General features: G+C 44.1%; 1 long non-coding RNA gene across 1 annotated transcript in view; it reads left to right on the top strand.

The window, feature by feature from the left end:
• LOC137442452 (uncharacterized) overlaps window positions 1-492 on the top strand; it is a 5,790-nt gene extending 5,298 nt beyond the window's left edge. Inside the window, exon 2 of the long non-coding RNA XR_010987690.1 lies at window positions 1-492. This exon is cut by the window's left edge and continues 1,210 nt beyond it. This is a non-coding gene — a long non-coding RNA (uncharacterized lncRNA).
• The last annotated feature ends 21,789 nt before the right edge of the window (window positions 493-22,281 follow it).

The following is a 22,281-nucleotide window of genomic DNA, read 5'->3' as shown; positions in this document are numbered from 1 at the left end:
GGCAGGCAGGGCAAGTCCTTTTCAACATGGCACCTTGTGGGAAAGGCAGGCATGTGCCTTTCAAAAGAAGATGCAAACTGGAGGATGAAAGGCTGCTGCAGGTCTTGGTGACCTCGGTAAGTGGCCTTTTCTCCCTGCTCCTGTTTCCCAGCTGGAAGGAAATATGTGATACTTATCTGCTTCTAGGAAGCACTTGAGACTTATGCATGGAAAAGAGATTGGACTGGTGAAGCAGCAGTGTTTACTCTGAGGTCTGCCCTTAGCTGCTTTCTTGCTTTCTCAGAATGGTTCTCACAGGGATGTAGGTACATGCACACAGGAGGTGGTTCTGGGGCTCACCTCCCATTGCAAGGCATAGCCCCTCTTTTCCTGCAGGTTGCTAGGCTGCCTCCTGTTAAGTGATGTGACCAGCGTCTCTCTCATGTAATTGTCTTCCTCCCACTGGAAAAACTGCTTGTTTATGTCCTTCAAATAAATATTGAATATCTTTCATTCCTGTCTACTGTGCTGCTTGCTATTGTTATTGAAGGTGAGGTCAGAGTTCTTTGAGTAGGAAGTGGTGAAAGAGCAGACCCTGCGTCTCATGGGAATTTCTTCCATGTGTTTTAGACTAGTTTCTAAGAAGGTGCTGTTATCTGCACAGACATGCTTGAAACCGGTATGAGAAATAGAGCTCTGAACAGCAGCCTCTTCCCAGCACTGCTGGTACACTCTGGGCATGGATCTGTGCCTGTAGTGAAGGCACAAACAACATTCATGAATCTGACTCCATATTCAAAGGGAAGGCAACAGGGAGTATAAAGGAAAAGTCTGATCTGATTGCAGGTCAAGATGTAAATGCAAGGAGAGATCCTACTTCAAAGTCTATACAAACACCACAGAAGTTTTGTTTTTGTGGTTGGTTGTTTGGGTTTGGTTTGTGTTTTGTTATTTGTTATTTTTTTTCCCCCATAGCCATTTAATATCTCTGGCCAGTTAGTATTTCAAAGCACGCGGGCAGGCTTTGACCCTGTGCTTTGTCCAACTAGTTAGCACCTATGACACTAAGAGCATGGGTAGCAGGGTCTGGGGCTCCTAGCACTCCTCCAGTGTTGTCTTTGATGCTACTTATTGAAAGTAAATTATTGAAGATCCTTGGTGACGTTGGGTCTCCTATTCTCTTGTGTTTGGGCTTTTCTACATGCCAGCCCTTGGATAACTTGTTACCCAGAAACACAGGTGATTGAGGGGGGCAAAATCTCCTAGGTTTTCCTTAAAGGTTTACACCTTCCACCTTGAAGGTGGAAACATTCAACAAACATCTAGGAGACTCCTCCCAATCTTCATCATCCGTACTGCTGGAGTTTTAAAGAGGGGTCAACTCTGCACTTCTTGCTCTCCAGGTAAGTGTTCATCTGTGGGATGTCACAGCAGGTGGATGTAGATGTATTTTATGGTCCTGTGCTTTCTGCTCAGAAAAGGACAGCTGGATCAAAGCCTCTGGGGACCAAGGGCAAGAGACCCTTTATGTCCTGTTAGGGCACAACGGGGAGGCAGGAAGGGGTGGAGCTTCTTCAGGTCCATCAATGCAGGGGCTTTTCTGGGACACATCACTAAAGAAAAGATTTAGACTGATAAAGTGACCATGTCTCTTGTGTTGGGCAGAAGTTTCGGGAGCATGTCTCACACCGTTGCTGATGATGCTCCTTTGATGGATCAGTTGCTTTACTCCTGTGGAGTGCACATGTGTGCTTGGAGGTGCAATATGAAGATCTTGCAGCAAGTGCAATGTTTTAGTCCTTATGGAAACTACAGTGGCTTACAGTTTTGAAGAGGGGATTCTTGGAAAAGCAGCAATCCCAAATGACCTGCAGCAGGTGGGTGTCCCATCCATTTTATATAGCTAGAGTCTGTTCATGCAAGTCATCTCTATTTGTCAGAGCAGCCCATAGCCATTGCCAGTGCCTTCATTGCAGGGTCAAGAGAAGGGCACCAAAGCTGGTAAAAGGTCTAGGAAAAAGTCCTATAAAAAGTAGTTGAGGGAACTGGGGTTGTTTAGTCTGGAGAAGAGGAAGCTGAAGGGAGACTACTTGTCTCTCCAACTACCAGAAATGAGGTTGGAGTGAGGAGGGTGTTGGTCTTTTCTCTAAAGTTGCAAGTGACAGTATGAGATGAAATCGCCTTGAGTTTTATTAGGGAAAGTTTTTTCACAGTAAGAGTTGTCAAACAATAGAACAGGCTGCCTAGGGAATTGATTGAATCATCGTTGCTGAACACATTTAAAAGACATACAGCCATGGTGCTTAGGGTTTAGCAGCAGACTTGGTAGTGTTAAGCTAATCGTTGAACTCGATGATCTTAAAGGGTTTTTCCAGCCTAAATGATTCTGTGATTCTATGGCACCATTTATATACATGCCACATGAAAACACTACAAAATTTTATACTAAGCCACTCTGTTAGAGCCACACATTTGATACAAAAATTCACATTCTCTGTAATGCAGACATAAGAAGTTCTGTGATCAGGTTTGTTGTTAGATAATTGCTATTGCTGCTCAGATTAGTTGTCATATTCTACACAATAACTGTTGCCAGATATTTTTCTACTTTTAAAAATTAACAATAAGTGGACAGCAAGGTTTTGCACAACATTCAAAATGGTATTCTGGAAAGAGGGGGACAATCATTTTGGAAAACAGTGCCTCATAATTTTGTTTATTGGCTACATAGAGATTGCTGGTTGATCAGTGAAGCTTCCTTTGCTTGGGACAGCACTGGGGCTGTTGTACCAGTGATATCTAACAAGTCTGGTGGGATGTTGCTGAGGAGGACTTGTGAAGGTAAGGTCGAGCCTCCACAACCTTGACTACAGTACCTTCTCTGTGGGGAAAGTGGCTCTTAACAGGTTACAGCTTTGCTTTGTTTGTATTGGTTCTATTATTCAGGCAACCTTCCCCTCCAAATCTGAAGAAGCAGCTGAGAACCAAACAGTAAAAAAAAAATAATAAATCTGACAGATTTCATAAATGATGAGTTACAACAGGAAGAAAAGGGAAAAAAAAAAGTGGTGTAAATACATTGCACTTCATTCTTCAATCCAGTAATGTATTTTTATTTATCTGAAAAGATTTAAGATGGCCCAAAGTGTGTGGATGGCATGTAGAAAGCATTCCAGTCTGACAGAAGGTTGAATTGATTACTTTGCTGAGGGAAAGAAAGAAAAAGAGTTTTATTTAAATCAACTTTAAAGCTTTATTTTAAAGGGTGGATATTGGTAGCTGGAGAATACGCTCTGCCTTCTCCTCGTATTGCAGCTGGATGGCAATAGCCAGGCTTCACTTATTTATTTATTTCTTTCTTGCACAGAGGGGAGGAAAATATAGGTCTATGAATCAATCTAGATAATGGGGAAGGCTGAACGTAATAAATAATACAGTAACAACCCTAAACTAATGAGCTGTTGCTAAGGTACATTTCACAGGCTCATCCTCTATATAAAAAGTCACTAATAATCCCTTAGTGTAATCAGATGATAAAGCTTTGCCATAAGGCAACACCTGTGCAATTAAAGCTGCGGATTCTTTTGCACGTTTCATTAATTTCAGGATTTTGTAAAGGCACAATGACTACACTAATAATCTAGTCTACTTGACTCCATGTCTACTGGAAACAGGGTGTCTAATTAGGTAAAGGTAATTAATTAGAGATAAATGGAGCTAATCAGACTCGGTTAACACTAATTCTTTGAATTAAGATATTTTGGGACACCTACTATTCTACTGGCTTTGATGTTTCCCAACAAACACTGACTTGGAAAGGAATTGGAAACTGCTATGTTTAGTCTGTTGGAAATCATCAGTTCAGTCCTGCAGAACCACTTACTCCACTAATCTCGGTGGTGGTCAGTGAGACTCGTCTGTGCCTATTTTGTGGGTTTGTTGGGAGAGCCATCCATTCCATCTCTGAAGGGTGGGGCACTTCATCTGACGTCCCTGGAAGCCAATTTGTGTGTCTTTATTGGTTTCTGCCAGGTTTTGCTGGCTGTGATATTTTCCCTACAGCTTCTTTCCTCGATGTGGGCAGATTCACGAATTCTGAGATGTGCTGGTATTGGGAAGAGCCACCACAACCTCTGCTGTGGACAGCATTCAAAATGCACAAGGCAGTGTCTTTTCTGACAGAAAAGAGGAGAATCAATAATAATAATAAAAATTGCCCAATGTAAAATAAATGTGGATTATTTAGTGAAAGGATCAGGATTTCACAGGTGGTTTATGCACTTTGGAAGCCACAGTCCTGTTCTGGTGAGGAATTGGATGCTGCTCATCTTTCTTAGGTAACTAACTATATTGGATTCAGATGCCAGCATCCTCAAAACCAGGAGGACTACTGGGTGGGGGGAAAATAAAAATGAGTGGGACAAGAAGTGAGTAAGAAGCCTGTTTGCTCCAACATTACAGACTTACTGTATTACTCTGTTACCTTTCTGTTAGAGGAGTCCTGTTTGCCTTTTTTTCCTCAGGTAGTTACTTCCTGACACAATTTAATGTGTAGTACTGATGGCAGATGTGGCAGAAAGATGCTGTGACTGGCATAGGCTTATACTGAAAGATAATGTCACCACCAGCAGCTCTTCTAGTATCTGGGAGTAAAACCATGCTGGATGAATGGTGCAAGTATGTTTTAGAAGGTACTGCTTCTTAGTATGAAGTTAAGTTACAAACTAGCATGATTTGCCCTCCCTCTCTGGAGAGACCACTAATTTTAGCTGTAAAACATGGCTGATGGAGAGTTCTTAATCTGTTGCTTGAATGCTCCCTTCCCACATATAAAGAGGACTGGAATTTAATTTTTTTTTTCCCCCCATTTGTACTTCTAAAACACCTAAGCTGGTGTTCCTCAGTGTGGTACATAAATAACAAGAGGGAGGCAGGAATGAGCCCTTGCAGGGTGAGCTGTTGCCTGAGGTAAGTCTCTACCAGCTGAGCTATGCTACACTCAGTAGAGGAGATGAAATAGAAATGTCTGAATACTTTTATTGCCAGATGCTTTCTGGATTGACCTTTCAATAACTTGTTAAACTACAGAAAATATTTCTGTTTTCTAGATGTGAAAGACCTGGTGGGTCATACAGTCCACAAATGCACCTCTGGATACTTTTAATCACAGCTTGGTGACTTTGGGCTTTCAGGAGCAGGTGGGGCTTGGGCCCTGCTGTTCCAAGTTACTTGCACTTCCAAGGACTCACAGTCTTGGTTACAGTTGCACAGAATTGTGGATAAAAGGGAGCTACGGGGCCACAGCCTACAGGGAAGCAAAAGGAATTTTTTGCCCTGTACACCAGGAAAGCAAACTGCTCTTGTCTCCTGGTGTAGCTGCAGCTTGTTAGCATGCGGCTGGCCCAGACCCCAGAATGTAGGCAGCCACTGCTGTCCCCAAGGCTTTGGTCAGGGCTGCAGAGCAGGTGTGTAAGTGAGAACCCGAGCCTGATTTACTCACAGTAATCTGACCCCTCTTGTGCTACTGAGGCTACCAGCTGATGCAGTCTTCAATTACATTTATATTTTTGTGTATCATACCAAATCTAAACTTCCTACTTGGGCACATCAAATTTCAAGTATAATTGCTAGCACTGTCATCTGATGCACCTGTCCTCTTGAACATAACTCTGTCTAAGTCTGTTGCTTAGACTTCTTATGCTTTGAAGAGGTCCAGTTCAACATGCTGTGCAGTGAAGATGAGAGATCATCAGAAGGGTCACACAGATGCTGAAGCCTTGCTTGGCCTGACCATCGTGCATGTACAGTGCCGAAGGCCTCTGTAGCGGAAGGTTGATCTGCGCCTCATGAGTGCCTGGAAGCTCTGGGCATGGCAGAGGCACTACATTTTGTAGGTCATAGTTGCTCACTAGTGCAATTCAGGTGTTGGCAAGAAATCCAAGGGTTGAATGAACTTTTGAAATAACAATTTGGATGACAGCAGCCTTCTTAAGGGAAACTGGCAAACATCCCAGAAACGCAGCTTGTTTGAGGAATGAAATCCATCTTTCATTTTTCTTTGCACATCTTCTTCTTAGCATTTCTGTGTCAAAAGGTGAAGGTGCTGAAGTTCCTACTGTGATCGCTGGATGACAGAACTGTGAAGACTTTACTGTCCTCCAGTCTAACATGCCTTGACTCCTACAGGGATGGATCAACACCCACTGGTTTAGCATATCATTATAAAGCCACTGGTTGTCCAAAAATTTGCCCAGACAAGTTCTTAGGTAATGGATGGTATTCATCTCACCTGACTGTGCACAGATGCATCCAGACTTGCTTTCTGGGCTCCCTTCACTGGAGAGAAATGGGCACTAGCATGGTTACTCTGATCCACTTGCAGTCTCTCATCAAGGTTATGGCTATGTGCCACAAGTGTCTGTTTTCTTCACAGGTGACTAAAGGTGTCTGGGTGACCTCAACATCTGGCCTGCAAGTCCAGCCAGGTGGAACCATCCAGGCTCTGTGCTGGCCAAGCTGGGCTCTGGAGTAGATTGGTAGTATTGGGAGAACAGTGCTGTGTGAGTGAGGTGCAATAGCATGGAAATCAACTGAAAATGAAGAAAAAGATTAGCTTTTCTTAGAATTCAGACATCTGTCTGCTTTGTGTTTGCTGCCATTGTAAGTGCAACTATATGCATTAGAGAGAGAAAAATATGGGGCAAGAGAAATGAGATGAGAAATGTTGACTGAGTGTTGAAGAGGAGGTGGTGTCTGGGATTGGAGCAGAGTCCCCAGGTTCAGCTGCTCCTTAGCACCAGCCCAGGCAGCAGTGCAGCTGTGGGGGCTGTGCCATGGGGCCCATGGAGCCTGCCAGCCCCAGGACTTGCAGGTTATTGCAGGCACCTGTGGGTCTGCAAGGGAGAAAGCTGCCTGCTGTGGATACCACAGCACTGAGACTCCTCACCTCATGGGATGGTTTCTTGGGCAGTCTCTGGCCCTCACTGGAGTGAGTTTATTGCCGTCATTGTCCAGCATGTATAGTGCAGTGCAGTGCTAGATAGGAAAGAGGATTATATAATGTTCCTGTATTCAAATTAAATGTGTTTTGTTTTTTTTTTTTTGTTTTTGTTTTTGTTTTTTTTTAAATTTGAGAACTTAAATATTTAAATAGCCCAAGCAACAGGGGCAGAAAATTCCTTAGTAAATTTCCTTTGTTCACATTTTTCTCCTCTATTTTTATTGCATCCTTCCCTCTTAGTTTTTGATTGCTGTTTATCAAAGCTGCATCAAAGCAGGTTCTCCCCATGTCTCTGGGCTGTGGCACAGCCTGTAATCTAGCATCTTGTCAGCCACTGGAGTTTGTAAAGTAGCCTCAATGTTTGTGCTAGGAATTGAACCACTGTTCTTAAAAGCAGCAGTTGGTTCCCCACTTCTCTGTGGTACATTGAGGTGCCAGCAGTCCACCTTCACATCTTAATTTCCAATTTTGTAAACATGCTGCAGTTAGCTCTCAGACTTTCCTGAGCAACCACCAGCCAGTGGTGCTTTATATTTGCACACAAATGTTGTCTATGGACATTAGATTTTTAAAAGGATTCTGTGCTAAAGCTAAGCAATGGGTTGTGATTTTTGTTCAACATTAGAGGCTTGTATGGAATGAAATTTCTCTAGAACATCTTATTTCATGATGACCCCTATGTTACCTTCCTATGAAGTGATCCAAAGCATTGTTCAGTGTGTGGTTGAATTGCATCACAGAAACAAAATACTTAATACTTTAAAGAGGGAGTTCTAAAATTTAATAGCTTATTTTATTATTACTCTTTTGGATACAATTAACTAGGGATGCACTTCAGTGTCCTCCTTGTTACTGAAATGTATCTTTTTGTTTCACTCTGGGGGAAAAAGAAGTCTGTCAGACCATGGGTCTCTCCCTTGATGCACATTATTAGAGTCTTTTTAGAGGCAAGCAAGCAATTTTGCTGTCATTGGTCTTGTTCAAATAGAGGGTGTTTATCTATGCAGTCCTCTGGGGACAGATGTCAGGGAAGGATCACCAGCCAGCAGCTGACAGGGGTAAGGCACACTCATTTGACTTTCCTCCAGTGGTGTGCTTGCATGGTGTTTGCTTCTTAAGTGTCGCTCATCAGGCATCCTGCCCTGACTTCATGTAATGTCTCTGGGTCTGCTACTCACCTGGACTGAGGCTGGGTGGCACAGTCCCAGCAGAGGAAAGGGGAACCTAGGCTGGAGGAGATGGTGATGTAGATACCAGAAAGTTCATCATGCCCAAAGTTGCCTCTGCCTCCTACTGTCCATGCTGCCCAGGCATTCTTTTCATGTGACCAAAGTTTCTATGTGATAGTGCTAAAAGAGGAATCTACCTGCGGATATTGTTTTGTATTTCCATGCTGCCCTGAACTTGAGGCTTCACACCAAAGTCATCACATCTCCTGCTCCAAAGCACCTGAAGGAAAAAACCCTAATCTCCCAAACTTGCATGTGGGTCTCTGGTGAAGCTGCAGCATTTCCGAGGACTTACCCCTGAGCAGAGGTGGGCAAGATCCCCAGCTTCCTACCACTTCACCTCTGCATGTGTGCGTCCCCGTGTGCCTCACAGGGCCAATCAGCAGGCAGTGGGTCTTTGCATGCCCCAGGGCACCTTCTGGGTAGGCTGAGGCTACCCATGAGCTGGGGAGCAAGTGGTGTGCCTCAAACACAGCCATGGGTTTGCCCTGCACTTGCTGAAGAGAACTGGGTGCATGGTTGCTCATGTGCTTCTCCTTTTGGCAGCTCCAGGCTGGGCAAGGCAGTCATGGGAAAAAGGAAGCACTGTGCTTTACTGCTGCAGGGGATGTGTGCACCTTGTGCAGCCAGTGCTGCTGAAGACATTCTTCTGCTTCCTTTCTAGTCATTAGGTATGTAAGGCTTTTTCCTACTGTGCTATGCAGTTAGTTAGAATCTTGGCAGCCACACAGGTAGGATCCTCTCTCCTCCACCTCTGATACATCTCAGTTGAAAGGCACCCATCATGGCCAGGCTTTCCTCCTGGTGTTGCAGGATGGCATCAAAAGGCTGAAGAGCATCCTGCTCCCTTACAGTCATGATTTTCTGTGATTTCATGTTGGTTCTTGGTCCAGATAATGGCTTAGGCTTTTGTTTGGCGACTACTAATAATACATAAAGGAGTTAAATTAATATCTTTTAACACTTGCTTTGGGAAATTGATGGTAATGCTCTATGGCAGTGACAGTTGTCACTCTTTCCATCATTCTTTTCAAAGTTGTTCAAATTGAATTTTAAAAACTCACTCACCTGTCTACTTCCTTTTGAGGGGGATGGGCCTGGGCTCTGATTACAAATCCATTAATAAGACTCAGTTAAGCCAATTTTGGCTGAGCCTCCTGTCCTTGAGTACTGCTCTGAACCTCAGTGCCAATACAAAGCGTATGTAGGGTGAATGCTTTCTAAACATGGATGATGTGATGTTGTCTGGCTAGTCCACATCACATCTCACTTCTGTGAGTTTTTTGGTGCTGTCTTCACCACCAGTCTCACTGACAAGCCTTACAAAACCCTTGGTTGCAGGGCTTCTTTCTTCTGCAGGCTTCTTTCTTTTGCAAGCTTCTGCCTAGTGGCTGGTTTAGGTCTCACTGACCTCACTCCTCCTAATGTAGCCTGAAATGTAGTTTGTGTTATTTGGGATGTAAGCGTGCTGTCGGCTGGTACCCAGCCCCCAGAGCTTTGCAGGAGTCCTTTTCCATCTTGTGCTGTTGCTGAGCTCTGCTGCTTGCTTGGCTGCTAGCTTGAGTGCTGCTCAGCCCAAGCAGAGCATGACCTGGGGAGAACAACATATGGCAGGAGAAAGGCAATTTAGGACAGGTCTAGAAATCAGAGGCAGAGTTGTTGCAAGCTGAGCCTTGGGTTCACTGGCACAACATGAAAGACAGCATCGGTGGCTGACAGACTCTGGCCTCCTCTGACTCTTCTGGTGGCTGCTGGCTCCCAGCAGCACTAGTAATCCCTGCTGGCTCTGGAGAAGTTCAGGGCAAAGGATGTGAGTGGAATTTGCAAATTCCTCCATCCAAGTCAAAATTCTTAATCACACTGGATAGCTTTTGGGTCAGTTCATGATTGTGGATTTCCTAGGCTTTATTTATTCATAAAACCCCTTTTGATGTTCCATTGTTTAGTTTTACTTAAATGCAGTCAAAAGGTACACAATCTGGAGATGCTTTATTTGTTCATGTTTTCAATAGACAGCTTTCTGTCCTCTCTTCTTTGTTTCACTGAGAAAATTATAAAATACTCCACCCAAACAATCTCTCTTTTTTTTTTTTTTCCCTTTTTTTTAAAATCCTTGATTTAAAGGCCACCTTCTTAAGATTTTAAAAACATTTTTAATTTATTGATGACCTCTTTTGTTACTGAGCACAGGTGACGTGGTGACTGGGGATCAGCTGCACCTGAAAGCTGGCCATTACGACCTGGGAAATCTAAAGTGGGAGAGGATGGGACAACGTGGTGGCTGAATAACCTCCTAGTAGGCCTTTGCTAGAAGACGTGGAACTTGAGGTCTGGATGCTGTCTCTCTCAGGTTTGGTTTGTTTTGGTTTTTCTTCAACTTTGAGCAGGCAAGAAAGCCAAAGGATGAGACATGTTGTGGGAGAGACCGTCTCAATGCACACACAATTTTGTGAGTTAAAAATCTGGAACATTAAATGTAAATGTTTATTATACTGAGATTTGTACCCAGACATTATCCCAGAATAAGTCATACAGAATTGCAAAGTTTAAAGAAATACGCTTGTCAGTGATGTGATACTGAGAGATTTGGCTTCTTGTCTCTTCATTAAGGACAAATTCACCCCAAGGGTGTGCTCTGATCTTGGCAAATAGTGTTATAATAGAGAAAGAATATTGCCTGCTGGATAGCAGAAGTTGATGATTAAATTTAAGGTTTATGTTGTCCACATAAACCCAGCAACATGCCTTTTTTCCCTTTCTTTTTCTTTTTCTTTTTCTTTTTCTTTTTCTTTTTCTTTTTCTTTTTCTTTTTCTTTTTCTTTTTCTTTTTCTTTTTCTTTTTCTTTTTCTTTTTCTTTTTCTTTTTCTTTTTCTTTTTCTTTTTCTTTTTCTTTTTCTTTTTCTTTTTCTTTCCCTCCTAGCTGCAAACATTCATCACTGGTGCAGGAGTTGGGAGATGCCTGCTTGCTAATTATTGTGTTTTTAACTGATAATATCCTGTAAATTTTGTATAATACAACTGTGACCTTATGGAGAATGGAAGAGGTGACAGCAGGCCCATAATTGTACTATGCTGAAGAAATGCTTGTTATTATGTACTATTTTTAGGACTGGTGTGCATAGCCTCTTAATTTACATAAGCTTTAGACATTCACACATTTTTCTGTCTTTGCTTATGGATGATAAGTTTTGTTCAAATGAAAGATGAAGACGTCATGTTAGGTGAGAGGTTAGCCAACTGGGAGCTTGATTACTGTGAACAGCAAAAGCTTCAGTGCCAACTGAAAAAGGAGTATTTATTTGAGAAAGAATTGTTTAACCCAAGATTCATAACATGAAAAATTGCAGCGTTCAAATGGAGTCTTGATAACTTGTGATTTGAGAGCTGGTTAAATGATTATGTGGGGGGGAGGCTGGGGGAAGATGGGAGGAAAATGCTATAATCTATTTATCACTGAGAGGATGATTATTGTAGTATGTTCTTATTAGGGATGAATATTTTATGCTTGTTGAGGTTTCCTTGTTCAGTGCTGAGGACACAGAGGATGTTTCCAGGAGGTACTGTGGATCACTGCCTCACTGGTCCACTTCCAAGACACTTCTCTTGGCTCTGTTGAAGGCAACAGTCCTTGAAGGCTGGTGAGATGTCTTTGTTTGGGGATGCTGGGGTGTGAAGCAGATGCTGTAGGCACCCAGGGCAGCACATTGTACCCCATCAGAGGCACAGGCAACCGGTAGGTGAAGTCTGCCCATCCCTCCTGGAGGTCCCAACCTCTTGCCAGCACCATGCCTGCTGCTGCCCCTCTGTGTAGTTTGGCCAGTCCAGTGCAACTGGCTGCTTTTGCCTCACCAGTAGCGTTGCTGCTGCCTGTCAGAACCCAGCTACTGCCTAGTGCTGGTCACCAGCAGGCCCACCAGCAGCACGCCATTCCATAGAGAGCAACACTGAGCTGGCAGCCATTGCACTGCCATGGACACGTAGTGTGACGTGCAGGCTACTGGACACGCTAGAGAAGATGCTGGAACAATTCTCAATTCTGATCTGGCCCTGGAAAAAGTCCTTTGTGGTAATGTTGAAGTGAATTTATCTTATTTCCCTAAATTAGCTTTGCTAGCTGCAGCCTGCACATTCCTGGGTAGTGCCTTCTCTTTGATCAGGGCTATGCCTGCGCCTTGCTGGGCCTGGCAGTCAAATGAAGCAGCATAGGAAAGCTGACAGTGGTGCTTGCTGCACTCCCTGGCTGAGCAGGGCACTTTGGTTTGAGTATTTTCAGTCTAGTAGCTCTGGTGACCCATTTGTGCAGAGGTGGTGTGCTGCTCAGCTGCCTTCTGCTTTCTGCAGTCCTCACAAGGCTGTTCCTTGCATTAAAAAACAGAGAAAGCAAAGAAATACACGGCTGAGACAGACATAGAAGAAAAGCTTGTTTTGTACTCATTACACTGGAGGATATTTCAAGATCAGATCATCCATCTGAAAATATGACCTCTTGTAATACCACCAAACAAGGTCAGGGATGCCTGTGCTTCTCTGCCTCTTATGCAAGTTTGAGCTGCCTGGAAGCACCTTCTACCACCATGCCTGAGTTTTCAAGTTGAAGGAAAAAAGGGATTTTGCTGGTCAGGGCTTGACCTCTTGTTTTTCTGCTTGCTTTGCCCCGTTTTGTGTCTCTTTCCTTGTACTGTTCTCAGCTGTGTTTCAGATTTCCAGTGTGAGCAATTGCATATGAGGAAAGTCGCTCATCAGAGCAGCTGAACAAGTTGCTCCATCCAGAGCTGCCATGTAACATACACACATGATCTTCTCTGTCTGTTTACTTTCCTGTTTTCATCTTAATTTAGGTGGACAGAGTTGCAACCCTGAGGTCTGCAATGCTGCAGAGCCCATAGGAAACTACAGTCAGTGCAGACGTTCATAGGTACTGGGAATGTTTAACATGTAACTGGTTGAAGGTGCTGGGCCTGACCCAGCAAGCCTGCCTCTGATCTTCTGGAGAAATGAGCACTTCTCATCCCTTTTCTCTAGGGAGCAGATTTTAACATCAGATGCTAATCTAATTCATGTCTTCACTTTCACCTATAAAGAATGCTGCAAATGAAGAAAAAATTAATTCTCCATCATACGGTGAAAAAGCAGGACTCCCGCAGAAATCTTTCATTTCTTGTGTTTGCACTGGCATTAGGTAGCACTAGATAGAAGCCTTTGCTGAGTGTATGGGCCTGAGCTCGCAAACCTTTGTTCAGAGAAGCAGTTTGAATAGTGTGTGTAGCAGCAAGGTACTCTGTCCAGTCACTAAGGGTAGGACCACGGCTGAGGGGTTGCCTCTGCTGAGAGGATGCTTCCAGGGCTGCATCTGAGGTCAGATGCAGTTTGCTTCAGCTGTGCCCAGCTGTTATGTGACTTTTCTGAAGAGGTAGATCCTAGGAGTGTTTTGTTTGTTTTTTCAAGCTGACTTTTCTTTGCTTTGTGTTTTCCCAGTTGTTGTTCATCTACAAAGGGCCTTACCTCCCAGCTGATGTGTGCACATGGAGTCTGTTGCAGTGGCACAGGTGCGTCTGCAAAAGCTCTGGCCTGCAGATACTTGTGTGCCAGCTAGCTCAGTCCTACACTAGCTGCAGCTGTCCACGAGGTCTCAGCACTTTGGTGGAGTAAGTAAGGGAATCCAGCCTTTGTCCTCAGTTTACATCTTTCTTCCCCAACACCCTTGGTCCATTGGGATCATCACTGTGCTGTCTTGTGGGCAGGGCATTTCCTTTCCAGCAGCCCGAGCTGACAATCGTGTGGCATTTCCAGGGTGACTTTATATTTTTTGACCTCCAGACAAACGTGTGAGTGCATGTAAACACCAGCTAACACAAACAAGTCTATCAGAAAGCGGCCCACATGTGTGAGAATTTAATTTGGTGGGTTTTGCTCAGAAAAAAATATGTGAGCTGCCTGCTCCACGTTGTGCAAGCAATGTGATATGTGATCTAAATTGCCAGGCCGGATCACAAACATGGGGCTCAGGTACAGAAATGCATACAAAATAGCTACATCCCCAGCCTTCAGTTAAGCAGACCTTTTATAGCAGCTCAGGGGGGTTAGTAACAGGGTGGGAAAGATGACAGTATGTTTGGTAAAAACTTTAATTGCTAAAGGCCTCTCCCAAAGGCCAATAACAGCAAAAGGTGTAAATGGAGGAACTGTCCCAGGCTGCTCCCCACTAGCTGTGCCTGGTGCACAGATGGGTTGCTGAAGAAACTGTGAATGGCCAAACAGTAACAGACTATCCAGTCATTCCAACATCAGCTCATTAGCAATCTGTCAGATATTTTAATTTGTGTACTGATGGACTAAGCAGATATTACAGGATTGCCCCAGCTCTCAGGCATCTCTTTGACTTGGAAGGAAACAGTGAATGAATAAACTCAATGATGTGAATGGAGACTTTTGTGCCCTTAGCTTTTAAGGGTCACTGTGAGGTCTAGCCAGGGCCTTCACACGTCCCATAAAGCCCCAGCTCAGCAGGGGGAAGCAGGGCTGGCAAGGGTGTTGCTGTTGCCAAGGGTACAGGTGGGGCTGGGAGCATCATCCAGCCTTGTTGCCTTCCCCTGCTCTGCTTTCCTGGGGCACTGTAGTAGGGAGACCATGCCAGCCCACACATCCTTGAGTAGCAAAAGTTTAAATGCCCAAATGTAATCATTTAGCTAGGCATAGGACCTGAGATGGTGGTGGACAGTTCAAGTTTGTTTCAAATAATTCTGCAATTTGTTTAGACAACTCTTTTGCTGAAAGAGGCAACCAACCACATGAAATGAGATTAGTTTTTATTTTTACCCCTTAAATGTCTCACCAAAAAAAAAAGGCAAGCACTACACCCTTAGCAGTCACATTATTCCAAACACTAATCAGTACTTTTCACATGACAGTATTTATTCTAGATATTACTGGTTAATTCACTTTTGTAAATGTAACCCCTGGAAAACCTGGCTTTCCAAACCTCTGCTAGCTGAGAAGACCACCCTTTCCCGACAAGAAGAGGCTGGTTTGTCTGTAAAGTATGCTCACCAGCAGGCTGACATGGCTGTGCATCTCAACAGCCTGACCTCCCTTTGCCAGAGCAATGAGCTGAGGTGTGACATAGGGCTACAGCAGGCAGTGGCCATATTTTATCTATGCAGTGGGCCACATGCCTCAGCCAGTGAATTTATGAGCCATGTCAGCAACGTATGGTCACATGCTGAGCAGGAACAAGCAAGCATTAAATACCTGGCAGATCTTTTCATTATGCTTCATTTTGTAATATTACCTCTGAAGATGTTGAGAATTAAGTTATATTTCCATAATAAGTGTGAGTATGACAGGGGTGATGTAGTCAAGTGCCAAAACTTAATGTACTTGTAACGGAGAAGGAGTTGCTCGTGGAGCACTTCAATCATGGTGAGATCACCCTGTGCCGCCCAGCCAGCCTCCTGGGTGCCTCATGCCTCTGGCCTTTGCAGGAAAAAGTCTTTATTCCTCCAGCTTAGGCATGTCAGGGATGGATGTGAACTAAGAGCTGCTGAAAGTGCTCGGATTTGTCTGCCAGGCCACAATTTGGAGATGGTATTTCTTTTAATCCAGTTCAGTTTTACATATTGGCATAAAATATTATAATTGATTGCATTAAATTACACTGGAATTTCTCATCTGCTTGATCAGGAAATTCTATCAACTCCAAGTAAGTCTGACTATACGTTGGTATTAAAAATGTTATAAGCACATAGCCTTAGTCTCGCTCATTCCTAATGAGATTTTGAAGTTCACACTATAAAATGTTCTGTCAATTAATTCAGAAATCCATAGCAACATATTTACTTCGGTTAGCAGTGTGTCCTTTCAGTGCAGGGATCTTGACTGTTACAGCAGTGTTTTCTGTTTCCAGTGTCATCAAAGTCCAACTGAATATGCTCATTGTAATAGATGTTTGTCTGTAACTCACACTTTTTTTTTACTACAAAGGACAGCTCTCTGGAATACATTCAGTGACAAGGAATCAGCCTAAAAGATAGAAGCAGTTCAAAGGCCTGTCTTTTTGTAGTGTACTGCAGCTGGAATAAAACAGACACAGAAAATATGTTTTACCAGTTGCAGGTTTTCTTGGTACAGGTTTATACCTCCCAGTGGAACTGACTTCCGGGATAACAGCACTGGTGGGAGCAGCGCTGCACTGCACACCTCAGAGGGACTTCTGATGAAGGCTGATTGAACTTGTCATTAATTAACAGAGATGGGCACACAGATACAGGAAAATAGTGCTGTGCTTCTCAAGGTAACACAAGTCAAGCAAGTGCAAAGCTAGTGACAATTCCCATGTCAGTTGTAACATGGAAAGCAGCTCTTGGTTTGCTCTGGAGAACACAGAGCATCATATGTTGCTTGATCCCAGTACGTCCCAGTTCCTTAATGTCTCTGGGAAGCAACAAAGTAGTAGTAGACTCAATATTTTAAAATTTGAATCCCTTTTATTGTCACTTCTCAGGTGGCTGAAACTCTGATGACTGTTTTGTGGAAGGAGACAGCTCTGCTCCAACTTCCCTTCCTTCCAAGACTGCAAGTGATGGGATCTGCAAGAGGATGTTTTACAACTTTTGAAGAAGTAATGAAGTCAGGGTGCTAAGTGGGGGCTTAAAGGTAACTGTTGGCTCACCTGCCTCTCACAGGCAGGGCACTGCTGACTTGGGAAAGATGGGCAGTGCCTGCTTTGGGGAAGTTTTGATCTCAAATGCGTGCCATGTCCTGCTCCACTGCAGAGATAAAAATATTAATGTGTGTGTGTGGGGAAGACCCAAAATTGTTGGTGAACCCCAGAAAGTTTGGGAATTCTCAGCTGCTCCCTAGGTGACTGCTAGTTGCTAGCAGAGCTGGGAAAGGAGACCTTGTTTAATGGAATAAGCTAAGCATAAACTCCATTATCCTCTACATTTCCAAATACTGATTTATCTTTGGATGGCTGGAAGGTACACTGTGACAGCCAACATGTCCTACAAGCAGGTACAGGTCATTTAGGATGAATGGCTGAGCTATGCACTTCTAATGACAGTGAAGCTTTGGCTTCTCTGCTATTCTCCAGAGTCCCACACATGTGCCTGCTGAGGTGGTTGTGTGTTGTTTATTTCTTAGATCGTTTGAGAAAAATGAAGGATCTTGTGGTGCACTGTATATAACGGACCCTAGGATCCTGCTAGGGTCAATGGAATGGTAGAGCTGATTGCTTCTGAAGGGTTTGGATCTGCTCAGATTGTTTCAGGCAATGCTGTTCACCTAGGATCCTTACACCTGAATGTCTTTTAAGTGTTTAAAATACCAGACTCCTGGATCAAACTACTAGTCAGGCCCTTAATGCTTTTGATCAACCAATGTTTCTTAATGAGCTTCATGTCCTGACCAAATTTCATCCCAAATATACCCCAGCCACCTGTGCAGGCAGTGAGACTTCCCAGGAGCTCCTGTTCCTTACTGCCAACAGTAGGAATCCCTAGGGCAGAATCTGGGCATTTGAGTACTGTCCTTATAGAAAGAGGTTGTAAATATCACTTGTAGGGTCTCCTTTCATGTACTGTAAGTCTTTCCAGATATTTGTAGTGGAACCTTGCTTCTCACTGCTGTGCATACTGTGGTACAATAGCAAACTGTATTACAGTCCTTGCAACGCCCATGTTTTTAAACCATATTGTGGTACCCGAGATACAAATGCCCTTTTATCTTCACTACAGCAGTGCAAGCAGCACTGACAGCAGAGCAGCAATCTGTACTGTGTATGCATGGGGAATAAACATTGCTGACTTGAAATTTCCGTGCACATTGGGCATGGATTTTGTTTTACTGCATCATGTGATGCAATGACAGCTAAGAAGTGTCTTCCCCTTAGCATAAGGTAAACAACAAACAAGCTGGTTTGGCTGTCACTGCTATGATCAGTGGCTCCACCCAGGAGCCACCAAGACTTAGCATCGCTTTCATTTCACAAACAGAAGTAATGGAAAAGCCACTTGTCTCTTTGCTATCAAAAGCTCATAAAGAGACTGTTTCATCTGAAATTTTGTGTAGGCACATCATACAAATATTTCATCAGAATACATGAGAACTGTGGAGTTGCTGCTTTCTTCCCTGCTGCACAGGATCTACCAATGTAGCCACCCGTCTCTGTCAAAGGGCTTTTCATCCTGTGTTTCCTTTTATATAATTTTATAAAATTATAATATTGCCTTTTTTTCTACCCAGTCCCCACTGTGACTTGAAGGGCAAAGCTTAGTTTAACAAGGGCTAAATAATGCACAAATACATACAGGTAATATTACAGCTTTGAAGTCCAATTTAGGAAGAATTAAGGCTTCTGTAAGTTTGATGCTCTACTGGAGGTTATCTGGAGTTGGCAAGCTACCAATAAAAAAAATTCTTTCTTTTAAGGATGACCAGTTTGGCCAAGAGCAAGTGACAGAGAAGTTGCAAGTTTTCCCCTCCTCTGAATGCCTGACCCTGTGTTATCAGCTGTTTGCAGATGCTTGAGGTACCTCACTTCACAGGGAACCCCAAGGAAGTTGATGACTGGATTTCAGGTGGGCATTTTGGAAAACGTCACCTCGCACCAATGCCCAGGGTTTCTAGGCAGGATATACACCAGGTGCCAATGGGCATGTCCACGTGCTAATGAGGCCTCAGGAAACTGGCAATTTCAAGGCCTTGGTGGTCCCAGTGTGTTCCAAATTCTCCTCCCATGAGCCCCACCACCAGCCTCCAGCAGGCTGCTGGTCTGTGCCCTGGCGACTTGCATGGCTTCTGGTACCAGAGAGGCATGGAATCATAGAATGGTCTGGGTTGGAAGGAACCTCTGAAGGTCATGTAGTCCAACCTCTCTGCAGTAAGCAGGACATCCTCAATTAGATCAGGTTGCCCAGAGCCCTGTTGAGCCTCACCTTGAATATCACCAGGGATGGGGCCCCAACCACCTCCCTGGGCAAGCTGTTCCAGTGCTCCACCACCCTCATGGTAAAGAACCTGCTACTAACATCCAATCTAAATCTGCTTTTCTCTAGTTTGAAGCCATTGCCTCTCCTCCCATCACTGCAGGCCTTTGCAAACAGTCTCTCTCCATCCTTCTTGTAGGCTCCCTTCAGGTACTGGAAGGCTGCCGTTAGGTCTTCCTAATAGGATGGTAGGTCATGTTCCATGGAGGGGAGCCCTGAGGCAGATCAGGGGTCTAGCCTGTGTTTTTCATGAAACAGCATTTGATGCAACAGTTTCACATCACTGGCAGCAGAATATGAGACCAAGATCACTCCACTGCTAGCGAGCCCTGTGGCTGGAGAGCCTTCAGAGAAGCTCTCAGCCAAAACTTGGAAATGAAATGTGATAAAGAGATAAGAGGAATCAAAGTCAAAAGATGTGAGATGATCCAAACGTTTGAACATGTCTGTCTCTAGAGTAACAACAAGATGGAAAGTCTACTTTTATCGAGGTGAAGACATTAGACAAAAATACCAGTCCAAATTGGTAGAGGAGAAAGTAGGGTCAGAACTGCTGCGGGATGAGGGAAAGCAAAGGCTTAATCAGGCTGCAAAAGGGTGAGAGAAAAGGGTAAAAAGAACTGTGGTTGAGACATACTGGAAGAGGTCTGCTGTAGATGATTTTTTTTTTTTTCCTGTGTCGTTTTCACCTCCTCTGAGACCAATGGTGAAACTTCTGCTGACTTCTCACCAGGCTCTCCTCTCTTCAGTTTCTCTAGAGTCTCCAGAGTTGATGCTCTTGAACTGGTCAGCCCTCCTGCAATCAGCTAAGGGTGTGCAGGTGCCATTGTGACAGGAAGAACATGTATGCTTTAGGAAAGGACCACTATGGCGAGGTGAGAAAATCTCAATGAGTCCCCAGTGAGCCTGCTGCCCTTGCCTTTTCCCTGCATTGCAGCTGAGAGCTGTCTGCAGGGCTGGGGATGGCTCCCGGCAGCAGCATGCTGCACTTCTCTCCCTGATGCCTACCCACAGTGAAGCAAATGCAGCTTCTTGGCTGCTGTGCCTTTTTTTCTTGTTGCATAAGGCAGTGTGGGAAGTGGTGTGGTGGCAAAAGGCACACGTGTGCAGGAATGTCTGACTGTGCTGTGGGGAAGAGGAGGGGAAAGAGGAGGGGAAAGAGGAGAGCTGCTCCCAGGGCTGCTACATGTGACCTGGCAGAGCCCCATCTCAATTATTTCCAGACAGTGTCGTGCTCCCGTCACAGCCCATAGAGCCACCAGGCAGGCTGCCAACAGAGGCAGCAGTTTGGCAGGTTTGTAAGTACTGACTGCATGAGTGTGTGGCAGGCCGTTTGTACCATATGGCACCCAAGAGCTAATCCGAGAGAAGGGTGATGGGCAGTGAGGGAGGCCAAAGCTGAAATGCCATTTAGCAGGGAAACATCAGCCCAAGTGGCGCTTGGCCATAAAGCCAAACAATGAAGGACACCAGCGGTGGAAAGAGGGATGGAAAGCAAGGTTTGGCCATGCTCCTGAAACCAACCACATTTAATTTCCTCCCATGGACCATATTCCCTGAATGGTTAGAAACACAGTTATGTAGAGTGTAAGCATATAGTATAAATATCAAAATAGTATTTCAATATATATAATACATTGTGTGTGTATTGCTCTGCTCTGGGAAGTCTGATGAAGAACAGGCAGAGCTGTGTGAGAAAAAGACATTTCCACCTCTGTCCTGGAACACAAAGCTGATGCCTATAGCTATTGCTGGTGGTTGCTGTTGCCCTGATCTGTGTGTAGCAAATCTGTTGGTCTCAAGAGGCCCTGTCATCTGGCAGGACAAGAACCCTGAGCATCAGCTGGTATTGACCATCTTGACCCTGGGAAGTCAAGTAGATCCAGTCCATGGTCATCTTGCCTTTGAAAGGATGTCTTACCCCCCAAAGCTCAATTGTAAGAGTTTTCATTTATAGTCTTGTTATATTAAACAAATGGCACCATGTAATCATTTGCTCTCTGCTTTCAGGCTCTAATGGATAGTGCTTGTCATAGTTATTGATTTTTCTTCTTGTACAGAAATCTAGTACTTCAGTAATATTGAGTCATGCTATTATCCAGACAGGTGGCAGCCTTCTGAATGACAGACAACAGGCTGGTGTCACTGTAAACACTCAATAGCTGGGGAAAAAAAGGGAAAAAAAAACAAAGAAGGAACAAAATACTATAAATAAAATATAGACTTGGTGGTTATTTCATGCCTAAGCTTATAAAGAAGATAAGATTTGTCACACTAGAATAGATTGATTTCTTGTGTGTTCCCCTCACTGTGGTGGCTGTGACCAGATGCCTTGGTGGATGGCTCCAGCAAGCTGATCCCCACCAGGTGTCAGTTATTCCCAGGTTCATGGATTTCAGCTGAGCACAGTAAGAATGTTTTTACCAATTCAGGCATGCTGATGTCAGAAACCACGGAATGTTTTTCAGTGCTCCTCTCCTCCTCAGGACGTCACTGTGCTTTGGATCACTGCTGTGTCTCATGGTTGTCTTAGATGAAGTTGTCTAAAACGACAAGTGGCTGCAGCTGTTTTAAATTCTATCGATGTAAGTGCAATGACATTTTTGTTATGATAATTGCTCTGTTCTTGACCTCATCAAATTTCATTTTCCACTGTGTATTTGAGTTGCTTTTTAGATACAATTGAAGGTTGGTAGTACTGCCATCTGCCACACCTAGATGTGCAGACCAACACTGCCTCCTCCCAGTGCACAGACCTATACGGCTGGAGCAGGAGGACATAGCCTGGCCCTGTCCTAAGCAGTTGTCAGTGAAAATGAGCATCTGCTTGATCACAGTATGGAGAGTATATTGCACTTCTTGTCTTGGTAAAGGGAAGGGAGTAAATCTGAGAAGTCATGAACTGGCGATCTAAAATTAAAAGACTAGAAAAGGATGCTTAAACCCCAGCACATGGTGTGTATTTCTGCTAATCTGTCTCTACTCTGTTTTCCCCCCCAAAAAAACCTCAGTGAAATTAAAAGCAGAGAGAACCCAAAGGCAGGTACCTGGATAGAGAGGGAACAGCTCCAGTGTGGTTGCTTTTAC

This window comes from Melanerpes formicivorus, unplaced genomic scaffold (genome assembly GCF_026170545.1).
Source record: "Melanerpes formicivorus ecotype bairdi unplaced genomic scaffold, bMelFor1.0.p_v2 SCAF_7, whole genome shotgun sequence".
Taxonomy (NCBI): Eukaryota; Metazoa; Chordata; class Aves; order Piciformes; family Picidae; genus Melanerpes; species Melanerpes formicivorus.
Note: the sequence above shows the minus strand (reverse complement) of the source record. Positions and strands in the feature narration are given on the sequence as shown.